General features: G+C 49.2%; 1 protein-coding gene and 1 long non-coding RNA gene across 5 annotated transcripts in view; one reads left to right on the top strand and one right to left on the bottom strand.

The window, feature by feature from the left end:
- GNG12 (G protein subunit gamma 12) overlaps positions 1–26,550 on the bottom strand; it is a 151,216-nt gene that overhangs the window by 36,238 nt on the left and 88,428 nt on the right. The window lies entirely within an intron of this gene.
- On the top strand, positions 1,195–3,046 carry LOC138850632 (uncharacterized). Its single transcript, XR_011390666.1, has 2 exons — positions 1,195–2,623; positions 2,715–3,046. It is a non-coding gene; the product is annotated as an uncharacterized lncRNA (long non-coding RNA).

Here is a 26,550-nt window from a genome sequence, read left to right as displayed (position 1 = left end):
CCTGGTCCCAGGAGGCACGTGTGCTAATCCTCACTCAAGGGCAGAGACCTGCTGCTTCCGCCTGAGCTCAGGTTGGGGCTACTATCTGGAATGACCAGCTGTGGCAGGGCAGAGAAAGGCTTGGGCAGCCAGGGAGACCAGCAGGGGGAAAGGGATAGGGTGTTCTTCCTCTCTTGATATGTTTTCTCAAGGCCCATGAGACAGCATCTTGGCTGTGGCCAGACCCCACAGGTAGCAAATGTTTGATTCCTCCTGCTACACTGAGAACCCCAACTACTTTTCAATGTGCTTACACAACAGTGTTCTAGGACCTTTAGAGGTACTGACTTGGTCCTCACAGTGGCCCTCTGAGACAGTGCTATAACATTTCCCACTAAATAGATGGGCAAACTGAACCCCAGAAAGCTTAAGCACTGACTGCAGGGGCCTGCGCTGTGGTATAGTGAGTGTTAAGCTGCCACCTGCAGCACTGGCATTCCAAATGGGCACCAGTTCGAATCTTGGCTGCTCCATGTCTGATCCAGCTGCCTGCTAATACACCTGGGAAAGCAGAAGATGGTCTGAGTGCTTGGGCTCACACACCCACACAGGAGACCTGGATGACGCTCCTGGATCCTGGCTTACCAACAGGTGAAGTTGTTTCTCCTTGTCTTTCTCTAATTCTCCCTTTCAAATAAATTGAATAAAACATAAAAAAGGAAAAGAATCAACCTTGGGAGCAGCAAACCTGGGATTTGAACCCAGGGATTCTGGCTCCAGAGCCCATGCATGCATCCAACCATCACACTATCCGGCCTTCTAAGGGTTTCCCAGAATACAACACAATTTAATAGGTATATTTGGAAAGAGAGTTCTACGTCATATATATTTTGGACAGCTAAAGTTTAAACAAAGATAATTAAGCTTCTTGCAAGCACTACTTCTCAGGACCTAACACTAAGATGTACTTAAGACCTGCAAAAGGCATATGGCTTGCAGCATTTCCCCAAATTATTTGAAGGCAGAAATGTTTTCCTAGGAACTTGATCAATGTTCTGCTGACCACACTCTGAGTAAACACGCTGGCAATGGGAGTCGTTAGGGACTGGGCTGACTGTCCGGCTCCGGCCGTTTATTTACCCAAGTAACTTCCAGGCTGCTTACCTTCAGCCTGTCTCCTCCCCTGTAGGAGGAGAGTCCCAATGGTCCCCAGGCCTCGAGGACAAAGGTGTCTGGAAAGCTCCTCCCAGGGTGCCTGGCTCTTATCACGACAGAGAAGACCAAAAGGTTTAAGAAGAACAAAGGATTTACGAGAAGTCAAACAAAGGAGCAGAGACTCCCTGCAAACACCACAAGTGACAAGTTCCTGTCAGAAAATCACACAGTCATACATGCGAGAAAGTCCCTGGCCACCACGGAGTGTGTTTCTATTCCCAGGAGAGGAGAAACAGGGAAAATATTCTTCAGAAAAAAGCTCAGTCAGAAAGTTTCTTTGGCAAAGAGGATCCTGGGATACGGTCACAGACTCAGACCAAGGCCACAGGCCAAGTTCCTGAGTGCTACGCAGGCCGAGGTGTCCTTCCCAAGGGAAAGAGCCGGGGCCGGGAGCGGGACTCGCTGTGCCTGGGGAAGGGGACAATACACACGACCAGGATTTGGGGGGTAAGTTCTCATCACTGAAGTGAAACTGGCTCAGCACCCACAGGACGACTTCCTGTTCCCGTCTCCGAGGTGACTCATGCATCTGCTGTTTTGCGAGACGAACTGGAGGGCTTTGTTCACTGGGAACTCTGACTCCACAAAAGGCAACCCCTCCTGCCTGACAGCACGCTCCTGCCAGGCCTGCCAGACACGTGAGCGAGCACCGACAACAGAGCAAAACAAAAACCCCAAAGTCCTACCAAGCAGCAGGCAGGGAGGACTCCCCAGGGGCACAGCCTGGCCCTCTAGGACCCAGGGCACCTGGAGCAATCTGCTCGCAGTGCCCTGGAGCAGAGCGGCTCCACGCGCTGGCCCTGCTTCCTGTTGTGCCACTATGTAAATGGACCCGGTGCGGGAGCGGGGCAGGGCGGGGTGGGGGAGGGGGAGCAGCGCCCAGCTGTGCTGTGTGGTACGGGACCTGGACTTGTGCGTAAGGGAGCCGCGAGCAGATGTGCTCATGCAACCCAGACAGACACACCGCAGATGCCAAGCCCAGGAAGAGTGGTCCCTCATGGGGCACCGCCTCTGTCTGCGGCACTGTCCACATGGGAGGGAGAGACAATTTTCCGGCAGGCACAGTTTGAGGAAGACAGTGGCTGGGAACCTCAGGGTAGGGCAGATGATTAAATCCTAGGGGACCGGACTGCCTTGGGTCACTTCTATCAGCCTCAGTTTCCACATGTCTAAGATGAAGGGAGTTTACCTCCTCAGGGCTTCCTGTGTGTAGGTACAAAACATGTGTGCTTTCCTGTGTTCACAATGACGCTGGAAGGGAAGTGTCTCACCCCTCATTTTGCAGATGTGCTTCCTGAGGCTTGGAGGAGTAAGTATAGCCAGCATCTTGCATAAGAACTACAATTGTGGAGCCGGCAGCAAGAACCGTGGGTATTCAGAGGTGTCCCGTCCTGAGACTCCACATAGGTTTCTAAGCTTCCTGAAAATGGTATCTGCAACTAAAATCCCATCTTCACTTTGGACGCGAGCCTTCCTCACTTGGTAGACTATCTACTGAAAATTAAAAACCTTGCTTTCAGGGCTGACGCTATGGCACAGCGGGTTAAAAGCCCCAGCCTGCAGTGCCAGCATCACATATGGGTGCCGATTCACGTCCTGGCTGCTCCACTTACGATCCAGCTCTCTGCTACGGCCTGGGAAAGAAGCAGAAGATGGCCCAGTCCTTGGGCCCCTGCACCCGCATGGGAGACCTAGAAGAAGCTCCTGGCTCCTGGCTTTGGATCAGCTCAGCTCTGGCCGTTTGCAGCCATTTGGGGAGTGAACCAGCAGATGGAAGATCTCTCTCTCCCTGGCTCTCCATCTCTAACTCTTTTAAATAAATAAAATGAATCTTTAAAAAAAAAAACAAAAATCTTTGTTTTCATCTACCCTTCTTGGGCTCCTTATTCTTTTGCATTGCTAAATGGTACGTACATTGCCAAATGGAATGAGCTTAGAGAACTGCATGTGGATTTTCAAATTCGCTAAAGCAAGGTCTAACTATGATTCTTACATAAAATCAGTGGCAAAACAAATCACTAAAATAATTCCATGACTAACTCATAAGTGATTTCTGCTCTAAGATGATACCTCATTGATTGATCTAGGCACAAGGGTGGTAGAAAGTTTTCAAAAGATCTAAGGTCTGTTCAGGCCCACGCTGAAGGGTTTTAGTTGTTTAACTGTGTATTTATGCTAGTCACTCAGTCCCCCTCCCCTTCCTTTCTGCCCTGGTAAAGCAAAGGGCTTGGCTCAGCTCAGTGTTTCCCATCCATTTCAATGAGAACCTTTTAATGAATAACCACTTCCTAGTTTGCTTACCTCCAAGACAGCTGTTCTTTTAGAGCCTACTGGTTAGAGAAATGCAATAACAAAAAAGCAACAGAAACATTCTCTGTTTTAATTGCCACAATACCACCACACTTCAACAAGAGTAATACTTCTACATTTAAGACGTTCTTTGCCTGTAAACTTTGAGCCTTTGCATTCAGTGGCCTCAAAGGCACGTTTTGGGGGGTCAAATGCTGATTTTAGCATAAGCCAATTATTTCTAAGGAGCTACACACCAGGTTTCTATGGGTCTGTTTGAAACCAGGTAGTGATTTTGTTTGCATTAAACCACATTCACCGTGCACTGACAGCCATGGAGGAGCTTACTCATCAGACACACACCAAACATTTGTGCTTGATATACCAGGGCAAACAAAATAGGCACAACCATTGTCCTCACAGTTCTGGGCTGAGTCAAGTCTTTATCACGACCCAGAACCTTCTGCGAAGTATCTGTAGCTTCCACCTCCCCCTGGAGCGCCACTGTTAATTTCTACCTACTGGCTTAAAACACACCTCTAACTTAACATGTGGACGGCAAACCCCTGGATTCCTCCCCACTATGCCTCCAGAAACCTCTTGTGCCATTCCCCATCTCTGAAATGGACAGGCCCCTAAGACTCCTCCTGTTCTTACATCTTCTCCATCAAGGTGCATCTACAGACACTAGTATCTACAGACAGGGACTAGTATGATGTTAAGGCAACATGAGCTTACTTAGCACCTACTCCTGCCAGGTCCCACGTGAGGCATGCCCACGTGCCTAGACATTACCCACAGCTGCTTTTTCCCTTTAATGGCAGAGTTGAACAGCTGTACCAGAGCCTGCACGGCCCACGAAGCCTAAAATATTTACTATCATCTGGCCCCTTATAGAACAAGTGGGCGGATCCCCAGTCTGAAGTTAAGAAAGATCAAGCTTCATTCCAAAGTGTATCATACATACATAACTGCCATGGTCTGAATAGCACATGTGTCCCACCAATTCCATGTGGTGAAGGAGCGGAGCCTTCATGAATGACATTAGTGTCTGTGTTAGATGGCCCCTTCCATCATGTGAGCACACAGTGGGAAGGACCCAATTAGGGGAAGCAGGCCCTCACCGGACACCGAGTCTGCTGGAAACTTAGCTTGGACTTCTAGTGAGAAATGCTTGCTGTTTACAAGCTAGCTAGTTTGTTTATTTTTTTTTTCTGTTTTAACAGCCTAAATGTACTAACCCAAGAACACTATGAATATAAACAAATAGGGAATCATCTATGTTTTATACTTTCATCTACTAGTTCTTAAAAAAAAATCTAGAGGTGGGTATTGTGGTGCAGCAGTTTAAGTTGCTACTAGGAATGCCTGCATCCCATATGGCAGTGCCTGGGATTTAGTCCCACTTCCTACTAATGTGTCTGTCTAGTCCCAATAAATGTGTATGCCAGTTCCAATAAATAATCTTTTTAAAAAAAATAAAAAAAATAAAAAAAAGGGTAAAATATATGGAGCCGGCACTGTGGTGTAGCGGGTAAACCTACCACCTGCAGTGCCAGCATCCCATATGGGCACCGGTTCGTGCGCCGGTTCAAGTCCCGGCTGCTCCACTTCCAATCCAGCTCTCTGCTATGGCCTGGGAAAGCAGTGGAAGATGGCCCAAGTCCTTGTGCCCCTGCACCTGTGTGGGAGACCTGGAAAAAGCTCCCGGCTCCTGGATTCGGATCGACGTAGCTCCGGCCATTGTGGCCAATTGGGGAGTGAACCAGCGGATGGAAGACCTCTCTCTCTCTCTCTCTCTCTGCCTCTCCTGTATAACTCTGACTTTCAAATAAACAAATAAATCTAAAAAAAAAAGGGTAAAAAACATAAACTGAATTTCACCTATAACAAAATAATCAAAAAATCCAAAGCAAAGGATAAAACTAATTATGCCTCCAAATACTTCTTCCTACTATTTCCACCGACCTTGGATATAAAGGTTATGCATTAATCAGACAGCATATTATCTAATTTGAACTTCAGCTCATTTTTATATACTACAGATTGAGGAGAGAAGTCAGAAATGCTTCTTACATTAAACATGAAGAACTAAGAAGCATTTCTTACAAGTTAAGGATTTTCTGTCTGCTTTCGAAAGCTTCTCTTGCCTCTGGGAAGACTAAACAAGCCAGAGTTCCCAGCTAATCCAGCTGACTGCACTCCTGGACTTCATTGCCACCACCTTCTTGTGTAAGGTCATTGACATGTGCTGACCATGTGGACTTTCCTTCCAAGCTGTTCCTTATTGCACTACAAAAACGTGTTGACCCTGGGAGAAAGTTCATCGTAGTCTATCCAAAGTTCCCAGCAAGTTACCTGTGCTATTAACTGCCTGGCATCTGTTACCTTTGTTTGCCAAGAGGGGCAGGACTGAGGCCTATGCACTTCGGGCAAGAGTTCATTCTCAGATTCTGCAGGGGCTGGGACATCCCCAAACAGAAACTCACCACCAAAGCTACATATCACTCTTGGATTCCAGCAATTAAACTCGCTGTTTGACATTAGAATAAATTATTATAAAATAGTGTTTAACTTAGGACAAACTCCAAAACTGAATCAAGGAAATACAAGTCTTAAGTGAAAGTCACCAACAGGCAGCTGCAGGGCTAACACTGGCTTGTAGACCTGCTTTTCTTGGCCCACAGAGAATTATTAAAAAGAAAAAAAAAACAGCCAACATTTAGAGATGGAGAATTTGCACATAAAAATCCAGATTTCTGGCTTTTTCAGAGAGCTCATTCCCACGTGGCCGCTGACCTGGGGCTGGGGTAGCAGGCGCTCTGGGATAGGCCTGACCTCACTCAGTGCTGTACCTAACTGGGCCCTGCGGGTGGCTGAGGCTGTGGTCACAGGGTGAACCACGTTTCAGACAGCGCTCGTCATGAACCAGGCAGGCTTGGGAACACGGGTGGCTCCAGAGCAATCAAACACTCAGAGTCCTGAGGCTGCATTTCAGTTCCCTCTGCCTGTTCACTAGAGGTGGCACGCGCGTGAGGTTCCTGGCAGCTTCTCTAACACTCTTTCAGCAATGACTGAACAAAGGTTCACAAGATTCTCAAGACTCAAACACTACAATGTGTGTTAACCAATAAACCGAAAAAAGAAGTTTTAATAAAGTTTCTATTTATTTATTTATTCAAGAGGCAGTGAGGTACAAAGAGAGAGAAAGACAGAGATCTCCCATCCACTGGTTCACTCCCCAAGCACCCACAACAGTTAGGGCTACGCTGGTCAAGGGCAGGAGGGAGGAACTCAATCTGGGTCTTCCATGTGGGTGGCAGGACTCATTCACCTGGGCTCTCCTCTGCTGATTTCCAGGGTGCTCATTGACAGGAAGCCAGAATCTGGAGTGGAGTTGGGACTTGAACCCAAGTACTCTGACATGGTATGCCAACATCCAAGAAGTATCTTATCCTTATGATTATGATTTGAGCCTCTTTATTTCCCCTGATCACTCAAAAGTCACCTAATCTCCCATCATTCAACAAGTTGTCTCCTAGACTCAGTGCACCATATAGTCAAGAAGAATTCAGCAGGTCTCTGATCCAAGGCACTTGGTAATTCAGGCAAACACCCACACAGTCCAGAGAGATGCTCATAGCCCTACCTCTGTGCCAGGACTATGATCAGAGCTTTACTCTCATGATTACTCTATGAGATAAGGCAGGATTATTCTCTCAAAAGAGGAATCAATCTGGGGGCCTGAAATGATAGGTGGGGTCCTAAGAAGTTGAAGAAAAATAGTTCAGAAAAGTGTGTACAAAGTGACAGAGATAACCCAAAACAAAAGGAAATCATTTTTATCATGAAGTCATTAAATTTCAGTGAAAGATCACTGGTGAATTATGACATCTGGTGGCATTTATCCACTCTCAGGCAGATACAGTGATTTTTTTTTTTTTGGTGTAGTTCACAGATATATATTCTTTATTTTCATTGAAATAGCAATATTTATTTTAATATTTGTTTAAAAAGATAAAGATAGGCATGGGTGTTGAGGCACAGCAGTTTAAGCCACCACTTGGGATGCCTCATCCCATATCGGAGTGTAGTTTGGGTCCTAGGAACTCCGTGCTTCTGATCTAACCCCCTGCCACCCATGTGATAGACCCGGATAGAGTCTGGGGCTCCTGGCTTCATCCCAGCTCAGCTCAGCCTCAGTTGTTGTAGCCATTTGGGGAAAAGATTTATTTATTTATTTATTTATTTGAAAGGCAGAGTGATAGAGAGAGAGAAAGAGAGAGAGAGAGAGAGAGATAGAGAGAGAACCATCCATCTGTTGGTTCAACCCCCAAATGGCCCTGAGGCTGGGCTACACGGAGGCCAGGAGCCTCCTCTGGGTTGCCCACATGGGTTCAGGGGCCCAAGCACTTGGCCATCCTCTGCTGCTTTCCCAGGTGCACTAGCAGGGAGCTGGACTGGAAGAAGAGCAGCTGGGATTCCAACCAGTGCCCATATGGGACACTAGTGTCATAGGCAGCAGTTTTACCTGCCACACTACAACACCAGCCCCATAAATAAATCTTTAAAAAGAGATAATCAGACACAAAACTAGTGCTTACATGGACGATGTTGTTTGAGACAAGACTACATGAAAAAGGGAGTTAATTTAAAATGGACTGAAAGAAAAACAGTGAACATCTGATGTTAGATGACATGCAGGTGTGATGAATACTGATGGTGCTATGGAACATGCAGGTGTCTAGAACTGGCTACCTTACTAGAAGAGTGAAGATGCAAGCTGTCTATTATTAATCGGGAAGAACAAAGCCTTCAAGATCCATAGTAACACTGGATTCCTTATCAAGAGCATCTCGGGGCACAGGGTTATCACTGAAGCCGCTCACTGGGATCTACAGCCTGTAAGAGAAAGGGCAGGCAGAGGGACAAGAATGAAGCACGGTCCAGCGTTCAAGGAATCTGAATATTATGGTACATGATGGTCCACAATATGCCACCATGTATTTCAAAATAGCTAGAAGAGAGTGGTAGCTTTGGGATCAGCAAGGAGAGAAGGCCTACACTTCCGGGAGTGGAGAGTCCCTACCCGCATTTCTGGGAATGAAAAGTCCTTGTCAAGGTCCCCGCGGGTGCCTAAATGTCAACCAGTGAGGATCAGACCTGCCTTAACCTTTAACCCCCATGCTCTGTATCTATAAAAGGAGCCCTCCCAACCTCTGACGCTTGACTTCCCCAGCCCCCACTCTGTTGGGACCAGAGAACCTCGCCGGGAGCGGAATTCCAATAAAAGCTGGTGAATTAATTAATTCATCTGACTGGGAAGATTTGTTGTGCACCGGACACCTTGCAGAGAGGATGCATGCATCTTCTCAGTGTGGCTTGAATGATAATGACAGTAAAACGAACAATAGTCATACTCTATTCACTGGGTACTCATTCCCCCAGTGCCTGCAAAGGCGGGTATAAGCCACGCTGAAGCCAGAAGCCAGGAACTCAACTGGGAGTTTCCCCTATAGATGACAGAGACCCAACAACTTGAACCATCACCTGCTGCCCCCAGGGGTGTGCATCAGCAGGAAGGTGGAATGAAGAACAGAAAGCTGAGAGCCCAGAGCTTGGACTCAAAACACCTTCCCCTAACCTTTGCTCTCAACTGCTGGTCCCTAGGTTGCCTCAAGCAAGATGCTAGAGGGCACGCAGCAGGGGTCTGTCCTGCCAACTTCTGTACCAGAGTCTAGAGCCCTGGCTCCAATTCCCAGGGCTGACCAAAGGCAGAGATTAGCCCCGGTGTCTCTTCTCCACTGTGCCTCACACTATCTCAGGCATCTCTCCACGTAACTGATTTTCAGATGCACAAAGAACGTTTCTGAGCAGGGTCAGTGTGTAGTCTGCCCAGAGAGTCCACAGATCTTAGTCCAGCTCTACACAACCATTCACAAGCAGGGATACGTAACTGCTACTCACTGAGCAGCTGCTAGGACTCAGGTGCTTCTGTGAAGGGCTGGGCATTGCCATCATGTTGCACGCTCCCCACAACCCTATAAAGTGTTCATTAGTCCCATGGCTCAGATGGGATGGGTGAGCTTCAGCGGCCTGTGCCCAAGTACACATCCAGGAGGAGGTGGATCCCAAATATGAATCTAGGCCTCTTTAGCTCCAAATCAAGTGTCCCTCCTGGCATATCACCCAACAGAGAATGTGTTCTCACTTAAACCAACATCCAAGAGTAGTGGCTAAGTTCACAGACTGGGGCCAGAACATCTGGGTTTCATTGGCTCTGCTATCTACTTGCTATAGGACTGAGGGCAAGCTATGCATTTTCTTTGGGCCTCTTTCCAGTGTGTAGCAAAGATGGAAGTAATAATCCTACCTGTTATTAGTGAAAAATGAATGTGTTGATATTCAACGTGTTTAGAGTAGTGCATGGCACAAATATTTACCTAAGTATGTGAAATGAACAAAAATGTGAAATTCTTTCTTAAATGGGTACATGCAGGTATTCCATAAAGTAGGATAATGGGTGTGGGCATTTGGCCTAGCAAGTAGGTCTGAATGGGATGTACACATTCCATACTGGAGTGTCTGGTTTGTCGCAGCTCTGCTCCTGATTCTAGCTTCCTGCTGGTGAGCAGCCTGGGAGCCAGTAAGTTATACCAGCCATCTAGGAGACCTGGATTGCATTCCCTGGGCTTTGCCCTGGCAATGCTCTGACTGTTGTATGTATTTGGGGAGTAAGCTGGCAGATCTGTCTTTCTAAGCACCAGGTAAGTAAATACATGAATAAATACTACCAAATTGGATAAGGTCGTATCATCAATGGAAATGTGTATAGGGGCTGGCGCTGTGGCACAGTGGGTTAACGCCCTGGCCTGAAGTGCCAGCATTTCATAGGGGCACTGGTTCAAGACCTGGCTGCTCCACTTCCGATCTAGCTCTCTGCTATGGCCTGGGAAAGCAGTGGAAGATGGCCCAAGTCCTTGGGCCCCTGCACTGGTGTGAGAAACCTGGAAGAAGCTCCTGGCTCCTGATCGGCGCAGCTCCGGCCATTGCGGCCAATTGGGGAGTGAACCATCGGATGGAAGACCTTTCCTCTCTCTCTGTGTAACTCTGACTTTCAAATAAATAAATAAATCTTAAAAAAAAAAAAAAAAAAGAAATGTGTATAAATCACCTATTACAGGGGTTGCCACTGTGGTGTAGTGGGTAAAGCTGCCACCTGCAATGCCAGCAATCCATGTGGGCACAGGTTTTAGTCCCAGCTGTTCCATTTCAGATCCCTACTAATGTGCTTGGAAAAGCAGTGGAAGATGGCCCAAGTGCTTGGGTCCCTGCACCCACATGGGAGACCCGGAAGAAGCTCCTGGCTCCTGGCTTTGCCCAGGCCCAGACCGGACCTTTGTAGCCACTGTACGGGAGTGAACCAGCGGATTGAAGACCTCTTTCTCTCTGTCACTCCCTGTCTCTCTCTGTAACTCTGTCTTTCAAATAAATAAATAAACAGCACCAAATGTTTATGGAAAAAACTGCAGGAAGTATGAACATACAAGTCAATGAATAAGTGACTTTGAAGCTACCTAAAGCAGAAACCAACTGACCTGAAGATTTTAATGAAAGCCAAGTACCCAGAAATAGAAGCGAAGATATGCAGGGATCACTCCACTCTCTGAGGGTGGAGGAATGGCAGAGTTAAGAGACTATGAAGTGGTCAAATTAACATACTCAGCAGGTACACAGACTTTCTAAAGCTGAATACCTACTGAGATAATTAAAGGCTAGAGCCTACCCCCTTTTAAAATTGCCTCCCCTATAAACTACCTGCTGACAAAGGCATAATTAAGTTGATTCCTGTAAGAATACAGAAGGAAACTTTTCTCCTGCATTCTTAATTAAAAAAAAAAAAAAAAAAAAAAAAAAAAAGGCCTCCTTCTCCAGACCCTAAGCTCGATGAGCACTTAAATTCACCAGAACTAAAAGGAAAGTTACAAAACACTCTTTGTAAATGAGGCCTGCAAGGTTCCCTTCTTTCCAGTAACCAATTCCTTGGAAGTGGCTGGTGCCAGGGAAGGCATCCGGAAGGAGGCAGCTGCTGGGGGGAGGTGGTCACACCAGATCTTCACTGAGGGATGGACAAGTGCCCAGGAACCTCCCCCTGTGGCCTAAAATAAAATCTGCAATTTTTAAATACTGTTCTAAAAATAGGGAGTTTGGCTTACATCCACCAGTTGGTGTTTTGATTTTTAAATTACATGCAGAAAATTATGCTACAAACCCAGTAAGCACTGACAAGTAATGCAGGGAGATTGCAGTTTTATTTGATTCCAAGGTTCTAAAGCATCTATTCTCTCACAATCTAAGCAAATAAGATAAGAAAAGTGGTTGATACAGTGTAGAAGGTTTAAATCTCAGCACTAAAGCTAAAGGTAGACAGACATTCCCCAAAGCAGATAATATATTTTGAAAGTGTGATGGTGTTTATTTGGAAGGTTGTAATAGTGTCGCTCTTGCTAAAATGCACTACCTAAAATGGGTGTGAAAAACCGGTGAGTTTCAATTCAGCTCCCTCGTTCTTTCCTGATGTAGTATCTGGATCCAACTTTCACACACACAAAAACAGAATAATTCCTAACAGGCAGCTTTCGAAGCCACAAAGTATCTTCCAAGCACTCAAAAAAAAGAAGAGTGCTGAGGTCTACCTCATTCGGTGCCCTTCCAAGCCACAATGTATTTCCAGACAGGTGTGCCATGACAGCATCTCAATTAATGAAGATCAATTTCACATTTATGGGCTATTTTAAAAAAAGGTCTATAACCAGAGTAGGGTAGGTGGATAGTACTATAAGAACCAAGTATTACTGTTACCTGCTTCTGCACAAAAGGAGTGAGGTCCTTCCTGTGCCTAATTTTACACATGAACTTCAGCAACATGATTTTCAGCTAATCTCCAGCTACAAAGATTTGGATTTGTGGGGGGAGGTGGGGTAGGGCGGGGGGGGGGGCATCACATGTGGATCGTGAAAGTCACTATCTCTCCTCCTCTCCCCGGAACAAACACCCACAAACCCATGGGATGCTCTGAAGGTTAAACTGGATATTTCAACTGTCCAGGAATGTACGCTATGCAAACAATGTCGGCGCCCTGTGCCAAGGCAGAGATACTGTGGGACTTGAGGCTGCAGCCTGGGAGGAGAAGGAGGGCGCTGCATAGTTCTATTCACTGGGGCAAAGTGGGAGCCTGCAGAGAGAGGCTGCAATGTTTCATTACCCCAATCTGCAAAGGACAAATAATTACAGAACTTGCTCTATCGGAACAAGAGACTGTCAGTCTGGGGGCGAGGCGGGGGGCAGTCAGGGAAGGGAGAAGGGAAAGATAAAGCAGCTTCCTCAGAGGGGGAAAAGGAAGGAGAGACCTGCAAAGTTGACTCCGATCCATTGTGTACAGACTCTTCTGCTTGCTTTGTAAAATCTGCTGCCTTATTTTTTTTCCCCCTTTCATAGAAACTCAAGGGATGGATGTGGAGTTTCCAATAATGGTGAGAGGGGCCCAGGAGGCAGCAGGGAGAGTGTGGAGGGAGAAGAGCCGCTCTGCCCTTGGCTTGGACCCCTCCAGGGGCGACTTTGTCCCGCCCCATTTCAAAGTCACAATTCTGGTTTTGGAAGCAATGCAAGGGCTCCCGACCTGGGGTTGTTCTGTGCATCGCCCACCCTGCAGCACTCACACTGATCACTCCCGGGCTATTTCTGAAGGCAAGGCTGCCCCTTCTCTGCTGGCTATCGTGTCTCCTTCTATTGGATCCCGCCCTGCTGTCCTGGTCTACTTTCTGCGTCTCCCACTCATTTCCACGCAGTCTTCCGCAACACATGTGAAGTCCGGAATAGCCTCTCCCTTTCTGCCCGCCAACTCAGTGCTTCCCTCACAAGCCCTTCTTCTGCACAAAGAAATTCATCTCTGACTTGTTTTTCCGAGGCCTCTCCCTTTTCCCATTCCCCTGTGGGGAAAAAAGTCCACTTTTTCTCTAATCATGCAGAAGAATAAAGCAGATGTAAGACTGGTAAGAAACTGTAAATAAAAAGATGTCCAAGAACAGCCTGAAACGGAGGTTGGGAGGCAGCAGCTCTCGGTCTGTGTCCTTAAGTGGGCAGGGAGGCTTTGGAGAGGTTACTTTAATGTCTCCACACCTCAGTTTTCTCGTCTGCAAAATGGAACTCTTAATTAAGCTACAATGGTTACTTTAGAATGATACTGTGAGGAGCAATCCCTTCCAGGGCTTTAAGGGGAACTGAGTGAGACAAAGCACATGGAGTGGGCACAGCAAGCGTGCACACAGAGTGAAAAGGATTTGGTGTTTCTAGAAGCTAAATAATGGTCTCATAAGGAGGGGTCCAGGTGCAATTAGGGTATCCTGGGAAGCAATGTGCACATCAGAGCAAAGGGATCACTGCGGGGAGAGGGGAGGTGGCCCCAGTCAGGACAGACTGGTTGATCTGGATGCCAGACCTGGCAGAGCAGCCTCCATTGCACCCCCTTTCCGCAGGCTGTCAGCATTCCCAGTGGGGTGCACCACACAGCCCCAGACTCTGGGGATTTTGCCAACACTTTGTCCCCGCCTCCTGAGTGACCTCCAGGCTAGAGCAAAATCAAAAGCAACAGCTCAGCCTCCCAAGTCAGGGAAAGATTCTGTCTCTGCGGTACTGAGTCACTGGCTAGGACCTGGCTGCTTCACAGGCTCTCCCGGCAAATCACACAAAAACACCCAAGTCAGCTTCCACGTCTCACGCGCTCTCAGGAAGCTGGTTCACCAGGGCGTACTTGGAGCCGGAACTCTGGGGATGGGAGCACCCACGGCCCAGCCTGCTGCCAACAGCCTGTGTCTTTCTTAGAAAAAAAAAAAAAAAAAAAAGAAGAGAGAAAAAAGCCTGAACCTTGCCTAATAAGGGAATGCCACATGCCATTTGTGGTTTCGAATTGCTTGGCACGCTGGGATCAGGAGAGGTTCGTGGCAGCCTCTGCTTCCCTCCGGTGCGAGGCCCTGCAGGAACAATGAAAAAGTGGCTCGGGTGCGCCTCTGGGGATTACAGATGAACAAGGCACATGTTCTGCCGGTGGAAGCCCACATTTTCCTGATTAACCACACTCGGCTCCCAGCCCTCCTTCACGCTGCTGCCCGCAGGCCTCTGGCTTTGTAGGCTGCAGCAGTCAGGGTTCTCAGGTTGCTTTGCAGGCAGGTTTCTCTCCCCTCGGAGGTGCAGGCTTCTGGAGTGCAGAGCCCTGCCGGGACGCCCTTTGTTTCAGCCTGCTACGCTTATCAGGGCGTAATCCACCCAGCGGTTACGCAAGAAATGCCAGATGACAGACTGGGGCCGGGCATTTTACAGATCAGTAGGCGATCATTTTATATTATTAGCCCCCAACTTATAAATTGGCAGGGCTTCCAAGTTGGTTTCAAAGAAGGCACTTACAGGAATGTATTTGCACACAGAAATGGTGGTATGCCTGCAGCTTGGGTTTCCAGGCCCTCTCCTATCTTGGAAGATTCTGCACATACATATGCTCCCTCTTATTGAGCCCTATCGCCTGTCTCAGACTCACATCGGCTGGGCTGTGGGCAGGCTAAGCTGTAATTCTTTGCATTTACTTTAATGAATCATTAGAGACCCAGCAACACTGACTTGAAGATCTATTAGTCATATTTTCCTATTTTATGACATTAGGTGTAGCATTAGGTAAGAATCTACACATTAAGTACTTGAAAAATAACATTAAGAAGTGATGTGTACTCATCATTAAAAAAATATGAATGTTTTTCTACCCCACCCCCTGGCCCCAAGTCCACGCTATTATATCGAAACTTTTAAAAACGTCCTCTCTCTCATAAGATGTGTGTACTTCTGGCTTGGCTTTTGCTTATTAAAGTATTTTTCAAGTTTGTAAATTTCAATTACCGTGTGGGCCACTCCAGGCTCTCCCAACCATTCACTCACCCACACCCACACTCCCATTCATATTCTGCCTATTTCCAGTAAAAGTCACAGCCTTCGAGACTACGTACATGCATGTGAAAGTGTGCACTCAGAAAAGGAATGACGTGAATAACAGCTGTCATTGTTCAAGTGCAAGGCAGGGCCTGCGGGGACCTTCTCCCCTGGGAATGAATAGCATCCAATCTGCAGAGAACAGCTTTCAGAGGCTCAGAGATGAAGAGGGTCAGGGGGCCTCCACGCCCAGCTTCCTCCCGAACCTGCACGGTGGCAACTCTGCAAGACTCTGTCCCCTGTCAAGCAGGCCAGGGTTGCTGAGCTCCAGAGCACACGCGCACACGTCAGCGCTGTCCTGCTCCCCTGTGAGCCCCACACCCGGGGAACCTGAAAACCCACACCTTGGCTCTCGCACTCCTCTGCTGCAGCACCTGGAAAGATAAGTCCCAGTGATCTTGCAGCAGGACAGGCAGGATGGCTTTTGTTGTCTCGAAGACTGGTAGAAAAGGGGGTTACTGTGGGGACAGCAGAGGGGCCAAGGCCAAATGAGAGGCAGACAGGAACCCCTCCCAACCCGAACATGCTAAGCACACGCATGAAATGAAACGTGCCTCTGCCTTTGCTCAGAGTTCACAGCTGCCTTTCTTACCCAAATCGGGGTTAATAGGGCATCACGGAGATGTCAGGTTAATGACCGTGAAGCGTGACAAGTACCAGGCCATTTGTATCAGTCCGGCTTTCAGCAAGAGTTATCATCAAGACAGAAGGAACTGTGGTCTCCTCCCCACATGGCCGCACTTCATCAGCACTCAGCACGGCTCCCTCTTGCCTGGGCTGCCCCTCTAATGAGACGTCGCGGGGGAGCGGAGAGTCTAGTCAGCAGCCCTGTTCTCAGATCCACTCTTAGAGAAAGGCTGACCTCTCCTGCGCCCCTTCACTCTCCTGCCACCGGCAGAGCCAGAACTGGGTGAACACAGCAATGCATGACCCTCGTTGCTCTTTCAGGATGTTGTTCTGCTTCCAGCGGCTCAAGAGCAGCTGCCTGCTTGAGGCACCTAGCGTCGGAGACCGCTCTGAAGGTACCTGGATTCCAACAGACACACTGAAAGTATGACTGGTTACTCTGTCTCTGCAAAATGCCAAGTGTGCAGAGGCTTGTGCTTAACAGGTAAGATCCAGTAGTTAGATCCCAGTGAGTTATTATTATCATTTTTAAAAGATTTATTTATTTATTTGAAAGTCAGAGTTATACACTGAAAGGAGAGGCAGAGAGAGAGAGAGAGAGAGAGAGAGAGAGAGAGAGAGAGAGAGTCTTCCATCCGCTGGTTCACTCTCCAATTGGCCGCAATGGCTGGAGCTACGCCAATCCGGAGCCAGGAGCCAGGAGCTTTTTCCAGGTCTCCCACATGGGTGCACGGGTCCAAGGACTTTGGTCATCTCCTTCCTACTGCTTTCCCAGGCCATAGCAGAGAGCTGGATTGGAAGTGGAGCAGCCAGGACTTGAACCAGCGCCCCTCTGGGATGCTTGCACTGTAGGTGTCGGCTCTACCTGCTATGCCACAGCACTGGCCCAAAGTTATTATTCTGACATAAGGACGGCAGACATGTAGTATTGTAGGTTGGCTTTCCCCTTCCTGTACTTAAGGCAGACATCACTAATGGATCACAGTTTCTTTTTCATTGCCTCAGATGTGAGTTAATGTGTTTTTTTCATAGCTGGCTCTAATCAATAGTCCAAGGCACACAGGCTGAAAAAGCTATTTCTATTCTAATTGATTTCAGATACTTTCTTTCCTTTATATAACTGTCAACTGTCTCAAGAATCATTAAGGATTTATTTTATTTATTTGAAAGAGTTAGAGAGGTAAAGACAGAGAGAGAGGTCTTCCATCTGCTGGTTCACTCCCGAAATGGCTGCAATGGCTGCAGCTGGCCCAGGCAGAAGCCAGGAACTTCTTCTGGGTTTCCCACAAGGTTGCAGGGGCCCAAGCACTTGGGCCATCCTCCACTGCTTTCCCAGGTGCATCAGCAGGGAGCTGGATAGGAAGTGGAGCAGCCAGGACTCGAACCAGCATCTGTATGGGTTGCTAGCATTAACCAACTGTGCCACAGTGCAGGCCCCTAAAGTATCATTATTTTGGTACATTCTCTATATTTTTCTTAGCTAATCCCTCCACTAACCTGAGCTACAAATGATATGAGCTATCATCCAATGCTAGACACTGTTAGAAACTATGTGCCAACTTTAGTCTCTATCTTTAGAAAAATCCCAAGGCAGGGAAGAGAAGCTGGAGTCGGATGCATTTACAGGTTCTAGCAAGCAACTCTCCCTAATGACTCGGGGGCTAAACCAGTGGCCTCCTGTTGCCTCCTTCAGCGTTGCCATCACATTCACTGCCCTGCACTACAATGGTTTCTTGATGCAGCCACCTTCTCTGCTCAACTCCAGGAAAGCAAGACCGGTGTCTCACTCAGCCATGGATGCCCAGCACTTGGGGCACCCTGCTGAGTACACAGTGGGTGCTCGGTAAATACGTTGTAAGAAGGTGGCTTTTGTTGTTACTGTTTTGTTGTTTTTCAAAATATTCTTGTTTTCAAACACTCTCTGAATTTCAGTTCATGTTCTACAGTAAACAGACGACCCGTGACAACCGCTACCAATGCAGGTGATTTACATCACGACACAAGGTGTGCTAGGCAGCTCAGCCCAAATACGAGGCAGGGGCCAGGGCAACCCCAGTGACCTGCACATGTCTGTTCTGGGCATGCAGGCATGCATTTCACCTCTGGGCCATGATCATGGCCATTCTCTGCCTTCACACTCGGATGAGATTTTTTTTTTTTTCGCTTTTCTCTGCCTCCCACACTGGGCTTTAGCTGTACTCCCGAGTCCGTTCCTAGCACTCAGTAAAGTGCTTGGTCCCTGGGGAATAAAGATCCTCTGACAGGGTGTGTGGTAAACAGAGCACTGGCCTTTCACGCCTGCTGGTAGTTTCTGTCTGGTGCTGCTGCTGTTTGTGATGGGGACAGTCTGCTCTGCAGGACAGCTGGGGAGCATTAAGTGTGACAACGCAGGCAAGCATGCTGCCAAGGTGCACGCAGGTGGGCCCCTCTCCGAGGATGCCACACAGGGCAGGTGCAGTGTGTCCCCATCTCTTTGTGCCTGCTGCTTCCTCTCCTCCAGTTCCCTCTGTGCATTTTACTCTCACATGCAATGCTCCCTGCAGGAGCACTGACACCTAATTTATTCTCAGCATTTCCTTTCCTCTACCTCTCCTCACCACCAACTGCAGGAATTCTGAGGATGGAGGCTAAGTTCTTTAAGATTTATTTATTTGAAAGGCAGAGTGACAGAGGAAGAGGGAGGGAAGGGGAGAGACTGAGAGAGGAGGATGGAGAGTAGAGGGAGGTGGTAGGGGAAGGTCTTCCATTCATTGGTTCACTTCCCCAAATGACCACAACAGCCAGGGCTAGGCCAGGCTGAAGCCAGGGGCTAGGAACTCCACCTGGGTCTCCCACAAGGGTGGGGGGAACTCAAGTACATGGCCCATCACCCACTGCGTCCCAGCACATTATCAGGAAGCTTGATCGAAAGTAGAGTAGCTAGGACTCAGACCGGCCCTCTGATGTGGGCTGCAGCAACCCAGCCGGGGTTTCACCCATGGTGCCACGATGCCCACTCCTGAGTCCGAGCCCTTAGCTAGGCCCCAGGGTCCCGTGTGTCTGACTCCTGATTATCTCTCCAGCCCCTGGCTGAGCCCGCCCCCTCCCACATGCTCAGCTCTGGTCACACCTGAACTCATCCTCCCCAGCTCCACCACAAACCTCACCTAGCTACCACCGAGGTCTCCAGTTGCCATCTGGACAGCTGCCCAAGCCAGACACCTGGAGTCACCCTGGAGCCCTGGCCCTCCCCACACAGCCTCTGCTTCTTCGCGTCCCATGTGCTCTGCCTCCCTGGTACAAGCATGTTTTATCCCATTGCTCCAGTCAAGCCGGGGGGCCCTGAGCCAGTTGGTGGATGGCGGCAGCAGCTTCCCGTCCAGTCTCCCCACCTTCCTGCTGCACCCCCTGCTCCCCCACAATCCACCCTTCACAGCCAGTGACCTTTCTGGAAGGACAACCGATGGTGCCTCTCCTGTTTAACCTCTCCCACAGCTGGGACTTCACTCCAACAGGAAGCCTTGTGATGTGCTCCTACAGCACCTGCCCGTCTCCCATTAGAGCCACGCGCATGCCTGCTGGGCTGCTCCAGCAGCAGCGCCCTCGGGAACACCCACCTTATTCTCTGAGCCCTGTGAGCCTCTCCACGATTCTCTGGGACAGGCACTTTGGCCTGCTACTCTACAGCTTCCTCCCCTTCTTCTCTTCCTCTTGGGACAAGGGTCAAGCTAGGTTTGTCTAGACCACAGGTGCGGCCCCAGTCCCTTTGTTAAGAAGGGTTTAGGGGAGGGCGAATGTCCTAGTTCTCTCCAGCGAAATGAGAAGTGCCTGCAGGTCTTTGAAAAGGTCCCTTCCTCCTCCTCCTCCTTTTTTTTTTTTTTTTTTTAAGATTTATTTATTTATTTGAAAGGCAGTTTCAGAGAGAGAAAGAGTGATATCGATCTTCTACCAGCTGGTTTATTCCCCCAATGGCTGCAACGGCTGGAGCTGCGCTGACCCAAAGCCAGGAGCCAGGAGCTGCTTTTAGGTCTTCCACATGGGTGTGGGGGCCAAGGACTTGGGCCATCTTCTGCTGCTTTCCCAGGCACATTAGCAGGAAGCTGGATTGGTGGAACAGCAGGAGCCCATATGCGGTGGCTTTACTTGCTATGCCACAGTGCCGGTGCCAGGTCTCTTCCTTCTTAAAGAGAGACAGATATCACAGGCCCTGGCACAGGCATGTGAGGGTGGGTGCCTGCAACCCTTCTGTAGCTAGGAGGAGATCTTGCTGAGTCAGGGATTGCCATCATGCACGGAAAGAATGTGACGTTGTTGTTGAACCGCTGAATTAGAAAGCTGGAGACAGACTGCACGGGAACATCCTTTCATGTGAGACGACAAGCCCCCTTCTGGATTAGGCCGTTCTGAACTGGGTTTTCTGTTACCTGGAGCTCACACGAGCAGAGACTCAGGCAGTGCCTATTTTGTCGTCGAGTGGCTTAGATCCAAGTCTTGCCTCTTGTAGATGGTGGGCTTGTTGAGGACAGGGCTTGCAACTGATATATGCTCCTATCTCCCTAAAGCTCACCCCGTGAAGGAAGAGCTACCACGGCCTTCTGGCCTCACACTGTCAGGTCCCTCAGCCCTGATTATGGGACTCCTTCAGCGGTTTCATTTGTTTCTTTCTTTTCAAAAGATGTTCAACATAGAAAGAAACATGAACAAAATAAAAAAGCTCTATTGTCCACTTTAGGAAGCAAAAGCCACCTTTCCACCCTTATGCAACTCATGGTGCTGGGCACCTATTTTGTGCAAAGTGGATACTCCAAATGTTTGCTAAGTGAATAATTTAATTTGCCTCTGATGAGTCAAGAGCACTTAAGAGTTTTATAATGCCCTAGGGTCATAACAACGAACAGCAATTATCAACACATTGTGCTAAATATATCCCGGTCCTAGAACATCACTAGTGGTAAGTTTTTGTTTGTTCATATTGATAACCACCAAGACACTAAAACTTTAAAAATAGAACAAGTAGAGTTTGGTGTTGCGCAGTGAGATGCAAACCAAGTCTGAGTAGCATAGGTACACTCTGGATGCACACTCAACACCCTCCGTTCATGCCGGGCCCTGGGCTACAACCACAAGTAAAGAGCTATCCACTGTTCGCCAGGGCTTAGAACCTGGGGGCTAGGGGAAGAAGGACACACAACTACGAGACACTATGCTCAATGCTGTGTGCAGGGAAGGCACAGGCTATAGCAGGGATGCCAAGGCCAGACTCGATGCAACAGGCACGCCTCCCAAAGGAGTATCTACTCTGCATCTGAACACAAAGGGAAGCTCACCAAAGAGGGACACGGACAGACTTAAAAAGGACGGACTCATGATCCGGCGTGTAGTTTAGAAAAAGCCCTCCTGGCTACATCACGGGGGAGACAGCAGGCTGAGGGCAGGGAGAGCGGGGAGGTGGGGAGGTAGGGAGGCGGGGAGGCGGGGAGGCGGCTGCCCCAGCAAGGAGGCAGAAGCCCCGCAGCTTCTCAGGCTCACAGCAGGCTGATGACATCCACAGGGCCCCCAGGAGCTGAGGGGAGTGGCTCTGGGCTCTGGGTGCAAGAGGAGGAGTAGGTTTGAGCTGGAGGCCACATGGCAGGACAGTAACTTGAAACTTATGTTTGACACACCTGGTTGGCACTGGAGGCCGGATCCTTGCAAAGCAGCAGAGTAGCACTTGCTGAAGGTGGTGTGAGTATGAGTATGTGTGTGGTATGCGTGCACATGTGAGATGCGAGCCTCTGCCTCCTCATTCACCCCCTCCCACAGTCAGAAGACCACACGGATGGCTCTGGTCCCAGCACGGCTACCATGTGTCCCAGCTCAAGTGGCCATGCCTCTGCGGTCCTTAGTCTTCCCGGGAACTAAGTCTCATGAAGAGGCCGGCCTCACAGTCACTCAGGTCAGTCAACCAGGCACTGCAGAGATCAGCTGCACTCCAAGATTACAGATGTGTGTTCTACCCCAGGTGCCCAGGTAGGGCCTGGGCAGTCCACAACCTGCAGTCACATGCATCAGCCACCGGACTACAGAAGGACTTTTCTAAGCAAGCCATTGGGAGAAAACAGGTTAGGCACCCTGCTCTGGATGGGAGACAATCCATGGGAGCCCAGAATCTCCTCTGGCCTGTCACTCACACGTGCACCAGCTCTCTGATGACAAGGCAAACGCTGACCCACTTCTGACTGCACATTAGGACGGCAAGCAAGCCCTGCATGGCTGCACAGTGGCAAGCAGGGCTGGGGGGCAATGCTATGGGAAACTTTCTACGCGGACACTCAACCCTCCTGCCTTGGGTGTACCTTGCTCGAAACTCCCCCTGTCTCCCTGGACCAGCATGGTCTGGTTACAGTGGGTGAAGGCCTGTATGGAGAGGGGCCAAGTTCAGCAGGACTCGCATTGCTCTCCCTGATGTACTGGTCCTCACAGCCCCTGAGAAGCAGCGCAGTGCTGTAGAGTTCTGAGAACGCTGGTGACGGCACAGTTCATTTACTTATCCAGAAAACACAGCAGTGGCCAGGTCACAGGGCCAAGGACGAAGTTTTAGTCTGGTTTCTTTGTGGCTTCCTACTGCAGTGACATTATTTAAAAACCTAGCACTGCAGGGCCAGCACTGTGGCGTAGCAGGTAAAGCTGTTGCCCGTGGTGCCAGCATCCCATATGGGCGCCAGTTCGGGACCCGGCTGCTCTCTGCTATGGCCCAAGTCCTTGGGCCCCTGCACCCATGTGGGAGACCTGCAAGAAGCTTCTGGCTCCTGGCTTTGGATCATCGAAGAAGACCTCTCTCTCTCTCCTCCCCTTTTTTCTGTAACTCTGCCTTTCAAATAAATAAAATCAATCTTTTAAAAAGAAAACCCTGGAAGCAGCCCTCAGAGCTGCTAACTCTGCACGAAGTGCTCCCTGCAGCACAGCAAAGAGGCTGGGCACATTCCATGAACTGTGCTGCACAAACAAGAGCCCTGGGAGGTTCCACTATGTCTGAGCTCCTAGCTTGGATGGGCAGAGCTGTGGGCTCCGACTCATACTTGGCTCTAAAGCCCATGCAAACCCTGGGGCAACTCCCTGTCTCTCCAAGGAGATCCTGGTAGCACACCCAGAGGTAACCGGTTTCCAGCTATGAGATCACTCCTGCCACTCTCAGTAGAGCACTCAGTTCAAAGCTTTAGTTGCTTTTGCTCATATTTGATCAACCGCGACACCTAGTGGCCAGTCCAGCACAAACACGGGTCTCCTCAAAAGGCTGGTGGGTGGGTCCCTTATCTAGAGCAGGCGCTATGCTCAACAAAAGGTGGGACCTGATAAATTAGTTCAAGGTGAGGAAACTGAAATCGGGAAAAAGGCAATTCATCTAAAGTCAATGCCAACACGCTCCTGTGAGTCAGAGCACACGTTCTGATTCCAAGGTGCCTAAAGTCTATCTTCAGTAAGATACTTCCTTCAGTCAATCAACAAACCCTAATGGAGCACCAACTATGTCAGGTGATGCACCAGATCATGAGTATGTGATAATAAGCATGGAGGAAAAGCCTCTAACTTCACGGTCAAATAAGAAGGAAGAGAACAGGGAATCAAGGACACGGAGAAGGAACACATAGTAAAGATTTACTATGCAGCCAGAGAGGTGCCATGCCCAGAGCTGGACACACACCAACTCCCCCAATCCTCAAAACAACTCCACAGCAGGGGCACAGCGAATTACTCTTGCTTTAAAAATGAAGGGGAGAGTGTTGAAGTTACAAGTAATAAACTTAGGATTCTTATGCCTTTCTAGGTCTAAGGTTATGGAAATAAAGTTGTTGCTGGGCCGGCGCCGTGGCTTAATAGGCTAATCCTCCGCCTGTGGCACCGGCACACCAGGTTCTAGTCCCGGTTGGGGCGCCGGATTCTGTCCCGGTTGCCCCTTTCCAGTCCAGCTCTCTGCTGTGGCCCGGGAGTGCAGTGGAGGATGGCCCAAGTGCTTGGGTCCTGCACCCACATGGGAGACCAGGAGAAGCACCTGGCTCCTGGCTTCGGATCAGCGCAGTGCGCCAGCCGCAACGTGCTGACCACAGCGGCCACTGGAGAGTGAACCAACAGTAAAGGAAGACCTTTCTCTCTGTCTACTCTTACCTGTCCAAAAAAAAAAAAAAAAAAAATGTTGTTGGATCAGACATCAGACACTAAGAGATTTCTTTATGTATATATATATATGTTTATTTGAAAGAAGAGTTACAGAGAGGCAAAGGCAGAGAGAGAAGTCTTCCATCTATTGATTCACTCTCTAAATGGCTGCAATGGCCTGGAGCTGGGCTGATCTGAAGCTAGGAGCCTCTTCTCGGTCTCTCAGAGGGGTACAGGGGCCCAAGGACTTGAGCAATCTTCTGCTACTTGCCCAGGCATATTAGTAGGGAGCTGGATCAGAAGTGGAGTGGCTGGAACAAGAACCAGCACCCACGTGGGATGAGGGCACTACAGACGGCAGCTTAATCCACTTTGCCACAGGGCCGGCCCCACTAAGAGATTTCTAAGGCCTCTTTCCAGCTCCGTTTCTCTTTACTCTAGGATTTCTGGGGTAGGCCCTGGACTGGAAATCAGGTCTCCAGATCAAAAATGGGGTGCTCTCTTCACTGTGTTACTCAGTATTTGTTCCTAACAACCAGTGTGCCTGGAACGTTATCCTCCTAACAGCCCATGAGATGTCTTTAAAATGGAAATCAGACCTGAATAAAAACTTGTAATTTTTTTTTAAATAAAAAGATCAATGTAGAGGATTCCAACCCAAGCCAGATGTACAATTCTTAACGACTGCTGTGCTTCTGTCTGATCTAGTTACACGATAGATTAATTTAAAACCTGGTGCATCAGTGTCTTCAGGCTCTGATAATGGGAACAGATCCTGGGTCCAGACAAAGGCTCGTGGATGAGTTGCCGTGCAGGGAAATTGGGCACACGGTGCCCAGCAGCAACACGGCTTTGGGGGAACTGGGGGGTCTCTGAAGATATCTACAGAGCCTGCAAAGCCAAGGGCAGGCAACTTGGCCCCTCAGTTTTGCTCATGACTCCAAATGAATGAAGCCCACTCCGCAGTCCACCTGAACACATCCAGGATCAGCAAACTCCAATGGGGTGCAGCCTGCCACTAAGTCCTCCCAGAAGCTGTCCAGACAGCATCTGCCTTCTGTGGTGCAGGCAGTAAGGCAACCCTCTGCCCTGATGCCAACCGTGGGACCACAGAGGGCGCCTCCTGCTCCCCGCAGCCCGGCCTCTCCCTTCCCTGCCTGGGAGGGCAGGACCTGGGTGCTCCGAAACTCTCGCCTTTGGGCCAGGGTCTCCACAATGCTTCTTGGGTGGGCCAACGTGAGAACATACACTGGATATGCTGGAATGGTCAGCCTGTGACGCCCGGCTGCCCTTCTCTAAGTGGTAAGATCTAGCCTAGGCTAGAGCTCAGTGAACCTCCTTTCAAGTCGATCCACGGTGGGAACTGCTACGGTCACGGCGCCCAGCACAGCACCGTCCTCATGCAGTTGATCATGTGCCTGCCCCTGGGCTGTGAACAACTTCAGAAGACAGACTGGGTGCCCAGGCTCACCCCTCCTTGTGCACACGGACGCTCGTGCAGAGTCTGCATGGGACGCCCGAAGGTAACAGAAAACACAGCAAAGAATCCAAGGCTTAAGAGGTTCTACTGGGGCCAGCGCTGTGGCACAGCGGGTTAATGCCCTGGCCTGAAGCACAAGCATCCCATATGGGCACCAGTTCTAGTCCCAGCTGCTCCTCTTCCCATCCAGCTCTCTGCTATGGCCTGGGAGAGCAGTGCAAGATGGCCCAAGTGCTTGGGCCCCTGTACCCATGTGGGAGACCCGGAGGAAGCTCCTGGCTCCTGGCTCCTGGCTTCGGATGGGTGCAGCTCTGGCCATTGCGGCCAATTGGGGAGTGAACCATGGGATGGAAGATCTCTCTCTCTCTCTCTCTCTCTCTGCCTTTCCTCTCTCTGTGTAACTCTGGCTTTCAAATAAATAAATAAATTTTAAAAAAAAGAGGTCCTATCTTTAAACTCCTGCCCAATATATAACTTCCCTCAAAATACTGCTACAGAAAAACAAAAGTTAAGAAAAAACCACAGATACATGTATGTGGCAACACTTCCGTTAGGCGCCCTACGCAATGGTAAAGACACCAGAATAGGATTCCTGAAGATCTTTGAAGTTAGCCTTTATCTTCAGAAAATATTTATTTATTTGAAAGGCAGTGATGGGGGTGAGGGTAGGGGCAGAGAGAGATCTTCCAACCCCTGGGACCTCCAGGCTGAACCCAGGAGCCAGGAAACCTTAACTGGGTCTCCTCCCTGGTGGCAGGAACGCGAGTTCTTGGGCCTCTGCTTTCCAGGCGCATCAGCAAGAAGCAGAATTGGAA

The sequence above is a fragment of the Oryctolagus cuniculus genome, chromosome 7 (assembly GCF_964237555.1).
Source record: "Oryctolagus cuniculus chromosome 7, mOryCun1.1, whole genome shotgun sequence".
Classification (NCBI taxonomy): Eukaryota; Metazoa; Chordata; class Mammalia; order Lagomorpha; family Leporidae; genus Oryctolagus; species Oryctolagus cuniculus.
Note: the sequence above shows the minus strand (reverse complement) of the source record. Positions and strands in the feature narration are given on the sequence as shown.